The following is a 9,550-nucleotide window of genomic DNA, read 5'->3' as shown; positions in this document are numbered from 1 at the left end:
ATCAACAGGGCTGTGGAAATGGTCACCGGTACAGTCACTCAGGCCCTCCACCAGCCAAGATGCTTAGAAAGAAAAAAGTCCTTGGAAGACATAAAAAGTGCTGAGGGCCATGCCTGGACTTTGTAAAAGGCTTGCAAAACCCTTTAAAGGGAAATGGCACACAACGGCTCTCTGAAAGGACCTCCGTGGTAAGTCACAGTCTCTGGTTTCCCACGCTGTCACTCACTGCTGCTCTGGGTGCTGCCTGCATTCATTCCCGTGTGCCCAGGGCTCGTAATACCTGCTGCTCATCTGCTTCACACCCAGGTCCCTGTGCTCAAGCCAATCAGCCGGGGCTTCTCCTGAGCAGGAAGGGGGCTCAAATCTCTCGCAAACCTGTTAACAGCTACAACCTCCAGCTGTCAGCCACACCACAGAGATCTGCCCTTACTCTGTTACTCTGTGTAGTAAAGCAATTGTCTAAAATCAATTAACTGTGAAAGACACAAGGTGATGCTGTTTCCTTCTTCTTACCTTTACACGCACAGCAGGCGCATCCCCAAGAGCAGAGAGGCAGCCCACTTCTAGTCCTGCTTTTGCTTGGGGTGGGGTGGGGGGTTTACTGTCGGTTCATGCAGTAAATCGGAGGTCGCCTCCACAATCTAATGAAAGAGAAAGTGCTGTGGACAATCAGAATATGCCTGTTCTTGTATTTCGATACTTGCTATTTCAAGGAATGTATTACTCTTTAAAAATCAAAACGTACGTTTTCTGATATTCCTTGTCTGTCTGTGAAACGAGAGAGAGAATCGAATGGTGGGTGGGAGGGTATATATGTCACCAGAAATTGCTTTACTGGTCTTTAGACAGTTTGAGAATGCCCGCCTGCCACATGGCTTGTCTTGTGAGTTTTTCGTTAGTTTGGTTTCGGTTTTGTCTAGCTGTTCGTCCGCGTGATGAATTCAACATCAGCCATGAAGAACTTTTTACGGGTCATTGTTCCTTTTGCCCAACATGGTGTTAGGGTTGGGTGACCCTGTTTGGCCATCTGAACCTTGTCAGATGAAGGGATTCATTCCTGCACGCCCAGGGAGAGACTCACGGGCCGACCCCGCACTTCTCCGCGGGGACAGCCGCCGCATCCCTCCAACCTGCCCGCGCCTCCGAGCTTCGTACACTCCAATGACGCCGCGTCCTTGGGGCACAGCTGTGTTTTCCTCAGGCTGCAGCGAAACGGGGCTTTCTGTACTTGCAGACTTTGTGTTAGTATAAGCAAAACCATTTGTTTCTTGCTTTGATTGTGATGTTTGGAGATAATAAAAGGTTTTGTCGCTGCTAAACGTGTTATGCTCCAACACGCCCGCCGGAGCCCTCTGGCGGTTGGTCCATCCTCCGCTCCACCGCGGCTCAGGAACTATCCTGTCAAGTCCTCAAGACCCCGTGGTCACACTGCTCGTCCTTTCTAGGGCGATGCCTTTTGGCCAAACTACAAAACTCTCCCATTAGGTTTCAGAACACAGCAGGCTGCGGTTCCTACGCCACTGTCATTTAGTCCAGACACCAAATACAAGGGCTCATCTGCCACCCTCAGCAAGTGAGTGTGGGAGATGGGAGAGGGAATCCTCGGAGAATTAGGTGAACAGCTACAGGAATTACCATGTCCTTTTTCTATTTAAACAAGATAAAATGAATGTTTTGTTTCTTTTATATCAGTTTCCACGTTATTTCATTTCATCCTGCCACTAAACCTCTAAAACAGGGGTGTCCCTTGACAGATGAAGGGATGTGCTCCTGACTGTCCAGAGGCCCAGCTGGGCCGGCTCACAGGACACCTGCCTCCCATGCTGACATCCTTTTGCCTCCACATGCTGCCGACAACCAGTTTCCAGAATCAAAACAACCCAGCTCTCCCTGGTCTGCTAGCTCACGGCAGCGCTCCCCAGCAGGGCGGCCCCCAGGACTCCCTCGGTCCTGCCAGGTGCCGAGCCGACGCCACAGGCTTGAGGTGGCACCTAAGGCTCTGCTGGCTACCTGGGGGGTGGCTGCTGGTCTGGGGACCACATGTTAAATGGTGTGGGCAGAGAGGACTTTCAAATGACCACTGACGCAAAGCCAAAGTAGAGAGCAGGGATCGGATGCCAGAGCCACAGAAATGGTCACCAGTACGGTCACTTTGTCCCCCCATCCCACCCAGGTGTCTAGAGAGAAAAAGAAAAACTGACTTTGAAGACATGAAAATGTCTAGTTTACATAGAGCCCGGCAGTGCCAGAGCCGGGTCACGTGCAGCACAGGCTAGCTCCTGGACCGGGCGATATTTTACAGCCGAGGCAGCTGAAACTCAGGAGGCCGGGGCTCATTTGTGGAAATTCAGTTCACAAATAGAGGATGGAGATTCAAACTCTGGCTGCCAACCCTCACCCAGGCCTCTCCACCACCCAGCCCCTCTCCTGGAAGCGGCGTGGGCAGGGTTGGCGGCACGGGGGCGTGTTCCCATGGAGGGAGCCGGACGCCTGCTTCTGCCACTTGCACAACCAGATGTCCATGACACTTTCCAGAAAGATGCTTTTAAAATCCGGAGGCACGGCCCATTATTTCACCTGCTGTAATTCTTCCAAAGCTGGGGGTGGCACTGGGGCAAGTGTCGGGGGCCTGAGGGCCACAGGGCTGCCCCGGCCTCCAGCCTTCAGGAGAAGGATGCTGAAAGTTGGGATATCCCCGTCCCCTCCCACCACTCCCTCAGCTCTTTGTGTGGGGACCCACTGGACATTTTAAAGCAGGACAGTCAGATTCAGAGGTGATTTTCCCCCACCGGGGCACTGGCCCTGTAGCAGAACACTGCCAGTCAGATGCCTCAGGAGCAGAGGATTTGCAGCGCCGGCTTCTTTGCTCTCTCTCTCTCTCTCTCTCTCTCTCTCTCTCTTCCTCTCTCTTCCCCTCCAACAACAAAGGATAATGGAAATCTTAACTTGGGGAAATAAAAGCACATGATGATTTAAATTATTTGTTGAGTGAGGCTCACTTCTCAAATTGAAGGTGATCTTTTGAGGTTGTGTTAATATCTTTCTGTGGGGCAGGGCCTCCTTGACTGAGAGCATTTCCACCTACCTCACCTGCACTGAGGTCACCTGCACTGAGGTCACCTCCACTGAGACCCACTCACCCAGCAGCCAGTGCACAACACACTCTTCCTCAAGCCCTCTGTGCCTCTGTGTCACCCTGGATGAAACCCCAGCCCTGCAAGCTCCCATGGTCTTCTCTCTGGTAACCCTCCAGCTTTCTTGTCCTGAGCCTATGTCCTTGCTCACTGGACTCAACTCCACCGGGTTCATTCCTGCCTCAGGGCCTTTACACCTGCCATTTCCTCAGCCTGAAGTTTCCTCCCCAATCTTCCTAAGCTGGCTCCTTTGTATCTCTCAGTCTCAGCCCAAATCCTCAGAGACACCTCCCAGGTCTTCTCTCTAAAGGACTCTTTGGTGCTGACGCCATCACGGACATCTTACTGCTGACAAGTGCTTTCTGCTGATTTTTGTTTGCTTCTCATCAATCTCTCCCACCAGAAAGAAGTGCCTCATGGACAAAACTGGACAAGAAGAAATGTGTTCAATGAACAAGTGACTCTCATTCCATTTCTTGACCATTTGTGCAAGTTCGTTAAGCTTCATTATCTGTGTGCTTCCGGTAGAAGCATGGTAAATACACCGACGGTTCTTGCGCTGCGTCCCGTGTGCCGTGCTGGGCGTCAGGCCGCACTGCCGTCTGTTTTCCCCGGAGCTCTGTGAGCGGAGGTGGAGGCTTGGCCTCTGTGTGAGCCGCTCCTGCGTCAGCTGGTCTTCCTCCAGCCCGGCGGAGCGCAGGCCTGGGTCCTGTGGGCGCTGTCCCTGTGCTTCCAGCTGCAGGAGGAAAGGCGCCTTCCTTGTGCTCAGGCGTGCACTGGATTTTGGAGAGGTGGCACATCCCCCTCGACATGGGCAGGGACACAGAGCAGGGACACAGTGTCCTCGGGGACAGGTGCAACGGGAGTGGCTTTGAAGGACTGTTTACCGGGAAAGGAGATCTGCTTCCCGCCCTGAAAGCTGGGGGCGCCCAACAGGGAGAGCTCCGCTGAAGTCCAGGGCGGCTCTGGGCACACGCGGGAGGACAGGGCTGCTGCTGGCTCTGGGGTTCGGATGTGCCACCTCGGGGCCGGCAGTGCTGGACTTGGAGGTGGGTTCCCACCTGTCCCTGTCCATGGCAGTCGGGCGCACTGCTGCCTCGGCACCACGGCTCGGTGGCAGCTCCCACGGCAACACCAGCCTGGCCCACGCCTGACCGACCTGCTGCCACGGGGCCAGGGCAGCAGGTCTGTGACCAGGGTGGCCCCGGAGCCTGAGGCCTGCACTGAACTGCTGCGACAGGGAGCCCCTCCTGCTCTCATCAGAGTGTCCGGTGGGGCCTGGTGTCCCCAACAAGGAGTGAGCAAGACACACGAGTAACAGGTCAAATACAGGCTTACTGAAGGGGAGGTGAGGGTGGAGAGGCGGGCGAGAGGGAGAGCCGTCTGGGAATCAGCCTCTTCCCTGCAGAACCGGGAGGACTTCTCTTCTACACAGCCGTCCGAAGACCTTACCCCGCCGGCCCCCTCGGGTTACCTTACAACACCTGATTAGGATACTGTCCAATTTCTCCCCTTGGTTACTTTAGAAAACCTAATTAGAATGATGCCCAATTTACCCCCATTGGTCATTTTAAAATACCGAACCTGTGGCGGGAGTTGTCATGGTGATGGGTCCTCGTGGCGGGAGTTGTCATGGCAATGGGACTTAGGCAAACAGGGACGTGACTCATCCCCATGATTTGTCCTCCAGCAACATCTTCGCACACTCTGCCTCCACCATCTTAGTGTCCCTGGGCTCCTGCTCACACTCCCCGCTCTGCTACCCACCTGTGCGGGGCTGCAAGGACAGGGACGAGTCTGAGGATGATATCAACAGCAGAAAAAGCAGGCGAAAGAAGAAGAGACTCCTGTTGCTTGCATTTGAGTGCCAGGATCCAGCTGTGCCTGAAGCTGGTTTCATCCTAGACTTTGTTACTAAATGACTAAATGTAAGTAGCAGTGCTCTGACATTCACAGAGCTCATGTACTGCTTCTTCCCAGTAGGGCGGGGTATGGGGAGCAACCTTATGGGGAGACCAGAGAAGAGCAGAACTGAGAAGAGTGAAGCCCTCCAAGTTCAAGGCCAACTCTATTTTGATCTGGTTTCCATATCCATTCACACATTCTCAACTAAGCTAAGAACAGCATGAACAAAAACAACACCCTACAGTGGACGATTCAAGTAACCTCTGATCTGCCACCCTACCCACACTAGGGTAAAAAGAGCAAAAAGAGCAGAACCACTGAGGGTTTTTTTGTTTTTTCAGTGCTGGGGATTGAACCCAGGGCCCTGTGCTTGACACGCAAGTACTCTATGAACTGAGCTACATCCCCAGCCCCGAGAGGTTTTTAATCAGATTTGGGACAGAAGGTAGGAAATCAGACAACAGAAGCAGCATTTCCAGCTGGCCAAGCCACCCGCCTCTACCCTGGCAACTGCAGCCATTGGCTGGAACTGTCACAGCACTTCCTATGTGCCCCTGTCACTACGCACGTGATGTTGACAGTCTGGGAGTTCTTGGCAGCTGGTCTCTAGGGAAGAGGCTCAGGGAAGCCCACCAGCAGGAGGCTGCCTCTCCAGGACTGTGGCCAGGCTGGTGCAGACGGGGAGTGTGCGTGCCGGGGTGGGGAGGGTGGCTCAGGCTGCTGGCGATAGTGCAGGGAAGGAATGAGGGGCTCTTCTGGTGGGGTGTGTGGAAAACCTGCTCCTCTTCCCGTAAATCTTCAGCAAAATGCAAATGCCACTTGGTGCTCAGCCATGGATTCACTCAAGGCAGCCCACGGCTAAACGAGGGGGGCCCAGGGGAGGGGAGAAGTTCAGTGTCTAACACCAAGGACGTGACGCAGACATGGCTGTGAGCTTTGGAGGGCCGCAAGGCTTGAGCTGGATCCGGGCCTTAGGTGACTGAGGCTCACGACTACACAAGTGTCCAGAGCTTTCCTCTTCGGGAATGTTTCGTCCTTCTCCTATTTCTTGGCAGCGTCCCTACATGGCACCCACTTGTTTGGGAAGAAATGAAGCAGGTGAGTTGTTGGCATTCCAGATGTGGCATGAGTTACTGACATGTCCCCTCTGAGTCACTCTGATGAGGTGATCCCGTCACTACAAAGCTCCTCCAGACAGCTCCAGGGTGCGAACAAGCCAGCAGGCAAGTAAGGCTTGGGGCAGTGTGGGGGTGCTCAGGGAGAGGCGGGGCTGGACCCCAACCTTTCAGGGTGTGGCTCTCAAATTTGGAGACACCAGCAACCTTAAACATATGGATTCCAGGTCCTACCCACACCCCCCCAAAATTTTTGATTTAATTAGTAGAAGTGCAGCCCAGTGACTTGTTAAAGCCCCAACGTGATCTGGGGGCAACAGGATCACGCTTCCTCCCCACCCTAGGTTGCTGACTGACCCAGAGCACACAGCCAGCACGGAAAGGAAGCAATTCTGACTCGGGCATGGTGCCGGAAGATTAAGAAACCTCCCAAATTAACAGGTGAATTATGACACCACCCCCACCCCTAAGGACATACCTGGACTCTAGCCTTTAAATCACCTCTTTAAAAACTCTCTGTTCCCCTGAAGAGCAGAATTGCAGCCTCTGGGACAGGAGTCCCCTGTGTTCTTTCTTTGCAAACAAAGCAATAAAAATTCTTTTTCCAAGGCAGTAGTGTTAATGTTTTTGAGCTGCTGCTGCTTCAGTGTTTGGGAGAACCGTAGATGGAAGGATGGTATGCAAAAAATGTGAAAAGCAACGTAGTACTGTTATCACTCAGATACATGGAAAGACGGTGCAAGGAACACCACAGATGTGGTGGGAGAAAGCTGAATGATAATAAAGCTCTGACTTCAAAACAGCAAGATTTGATCCATGTGGAAAGAATAAGTTCTCCACTTGCAGAATTTGTAAAAGGTCTGAGCACCAACCAGGTTCTCATTACTGCCAGGGCTGTGCCTACAAGGGCATCTGTACAATGTGTGGAAGAAAGATTTTGGATACCAAAAACTACAGGCAAACATCTGTGTCGATGTATTGGTGAAGTTACTGGCTTTCTGTGATTTTTCCTTTCTGCTTTGAATTTTCAAGGCATAAGATAGATGTCCAACTTAAAAACCCACACCCCCCAAAATTTTTGTCTCAGGACAAATGATTAAGTTTTAGTGAGGAAAATTGATCAGTATTCATTCTTTTGCTCTCAACAAGTTTAAATAGCAACAATGTAACTAACATTTTGCTTTAAGTGGTTATTTTTCTTATGAGCATTTTTTTTTAACTGAAGTCAGTAGCAAATTTAATGAAAAAGTATTTATGGGTTCTGTATGCATATTTTATTTAACATTATTTTATCTTATCCTCTCCATCTACTTTTATTTGTAGATATTGCAAAAGTGAGGAGACTATTGATATTTTGCTTTGAACTTGGCATCCAGAACGAGAATTCTTGCCTCATTCCCTTACTGGTGGCACAGTCCTTAGAGCTAGCAGTCCCTTAATGAACTGCAGTTTCAGAGAACATTTAAATGTTTGAGGCCATTATTGCTGAATGCTTCCTTACTAATTAGTCCAGACCCAAATCAAAATAAGTTGGATTTGTGATTTTTAAAAAATTTGTCCTAGAAGCCAAAGTGCCAGTTCCTTTCATATGTGAACAGGAATACAGGTGTCCAAATGAATTCGCTGAATTTCAGAAAAACATACTACACACATTGATTGCCTTAAATTCAAATTGTCGTGAAAGCTATGAGACACTGTTCATTCATGTTGGTGTGCACTGAAAACGAATCCCGCCTCCATTGGAAAAGCTCTTTGAAGCAAGTAATGAACCTTTTTTCTTTAACCTCCTTTCCACCCCTCAAAGAAATAAACAGAAGCAAAAAAATTTTAAAAAATCTTTCTTTTTGCTCAAAACCTTCCTCGTTACTGTATTGGATCCGAGACAAGGACGGAGCTTTGGGTAACAGGAGGACTCTTGAGCAGGGAAGAGTCTGCTCCACACACTGAGGGAAACAGCTGGTCACCACCACCCACTTTTTAAAATCAAATTCTTCTTTGTTTATTTCTTGTTACCAGGGACTGAACCCAGGGGTACCTAACTACTGAGCCACACCCCCAGTCATATTTTCCACATTTTTTATTGGAGCATTATAGTCGTACATACCAATGGGGCTGCTTGTTACATATCCGTGTGTGCACACAACATAACAATATAATTTGGCCAACATCGCTCCCCAGCATGTCCCCCCTCCCTTCCTTGCTCTTGATACTAGTCTTGGAAATCAGGATCCGGTCTTTATTCCCTGGTGGGGAAGATTAAACACACGAGAAATGCCAAGACAAGCGTAGTAAGCAAGTTTTACTTAAGAAAGAGAGACAGAGATAGACTTCTCTGGACAGAAGGGGACCAGAGCTGGGCATCCTCCGGGACTGGGTGTGTCCAGCCTTTTTATAGATCCAGGGTTTCCTGTGTGCCTCTTTCCTGCCTGCGAGCCTAAGGGCAGGAAAAGGGTAGCCCAGGGGTTCTCATTAGCACCTCCTGGTGCTGGGAGGAGGGACTCTCAGGAGGTGTTAGCAACCCATTTCCTTTTCTTTGATAATTAGACAATTAGCCCTCATCTCTCCAACTGATCATTTACTATTTACACTGTCCTTTGTTCTGTCTCATTCTCAGCCCCAGGTCCCTTTCCTCTATTCTACTACACACACACACACACACACACACACACATATATATATATATATATATATTTTTTTTTTTTTTTTTTTTTTAATTTTCATTCAGGGTCTTGTTTTTGATAAGGCTGGCCTTGAACTTGTGATCCTTCTACCTCAGCCTCCTGAGTCGCAGGGTTCTCAGACATGTGCCACCACGCCCAATTCAATCAAATTCAGATGATCTCAATTTATTCTGGACACGAGCAGAATAAAGACTTTCAAAAGGAACCAACCAATAAAAACGCACTTGAGATGGGTTTTTAGGTTAGAGACTGACTTAAGCAAACAAAAGGGTGGAGGGTTCAGTCAAGCCTGTTAGAGCTGGTACTAAAAAGATGTCATCCAAAACCTGTCTTTAACCCGGAGACTAACTCTCTCCGTTGGTCTCTCCCTTGAGCTGGCTCTTTTCGCTCCTATAGCCTGGAACTTACACTCCACCAGCTCTAGTAAAAAACCAACTCTTCTCTCCCAACAGTCTCCCTGCCCATGTTCCTATGACCCCCAAAAAGGAGAAAACAAGCTTCAGGACAAGTGGTTGAGTCACTTGCCAGACTGAACCAGCCACAGTTGCTCAGGCCTAGATACGCTCCCATCCGGGCCCTGGAGAGGAGGCACCAGCCACAGCATGCCACAGCCACCAGGAGAAATGGAGGGGAGGGCCCGCCGGGGAGGAGGGTGCTGTTCCCAGAGGAAGACAGGCAAAATCAGGGCCCGCTGCCCTTCTCCCTCATCCTCCTC

General features: G+C 50.4%; 1 pseudogene; it reads left to right on the top strand.

The window, feature by feature from the left end:
• The first annotated feature begins 6,827 nt into the window (after positions 1-6,827).
• On the top strand, positions 6,828-7,139 carry LOC124975010 (cysteine-rich PDZ-binding protein-like; annotated as a pseudogene).
• The last annotated feature ends 2,411 nt before the right edge of the window (positions 7,140-9,550 follow it).

The sequence above is a fragment of the Sciurus carolinensis genome, chromosome 2, assembly GCF_902686445.1.
Source record: "Sciurus carolinensis chromosome 2, mSciCar1.2, whole genome shotgun sequence".
In the NCBI taxonomy this organism is placed as follows: domain Eukaryota; kingdom Metazoa; phylum Chordata; class Mammalia; order Rodentia; family Sciuridae; genus Sciurus; species Sciurus carolinensis.
This window is presented reverse-complemented; position numbering and strand designations above follow the sequence as displayed.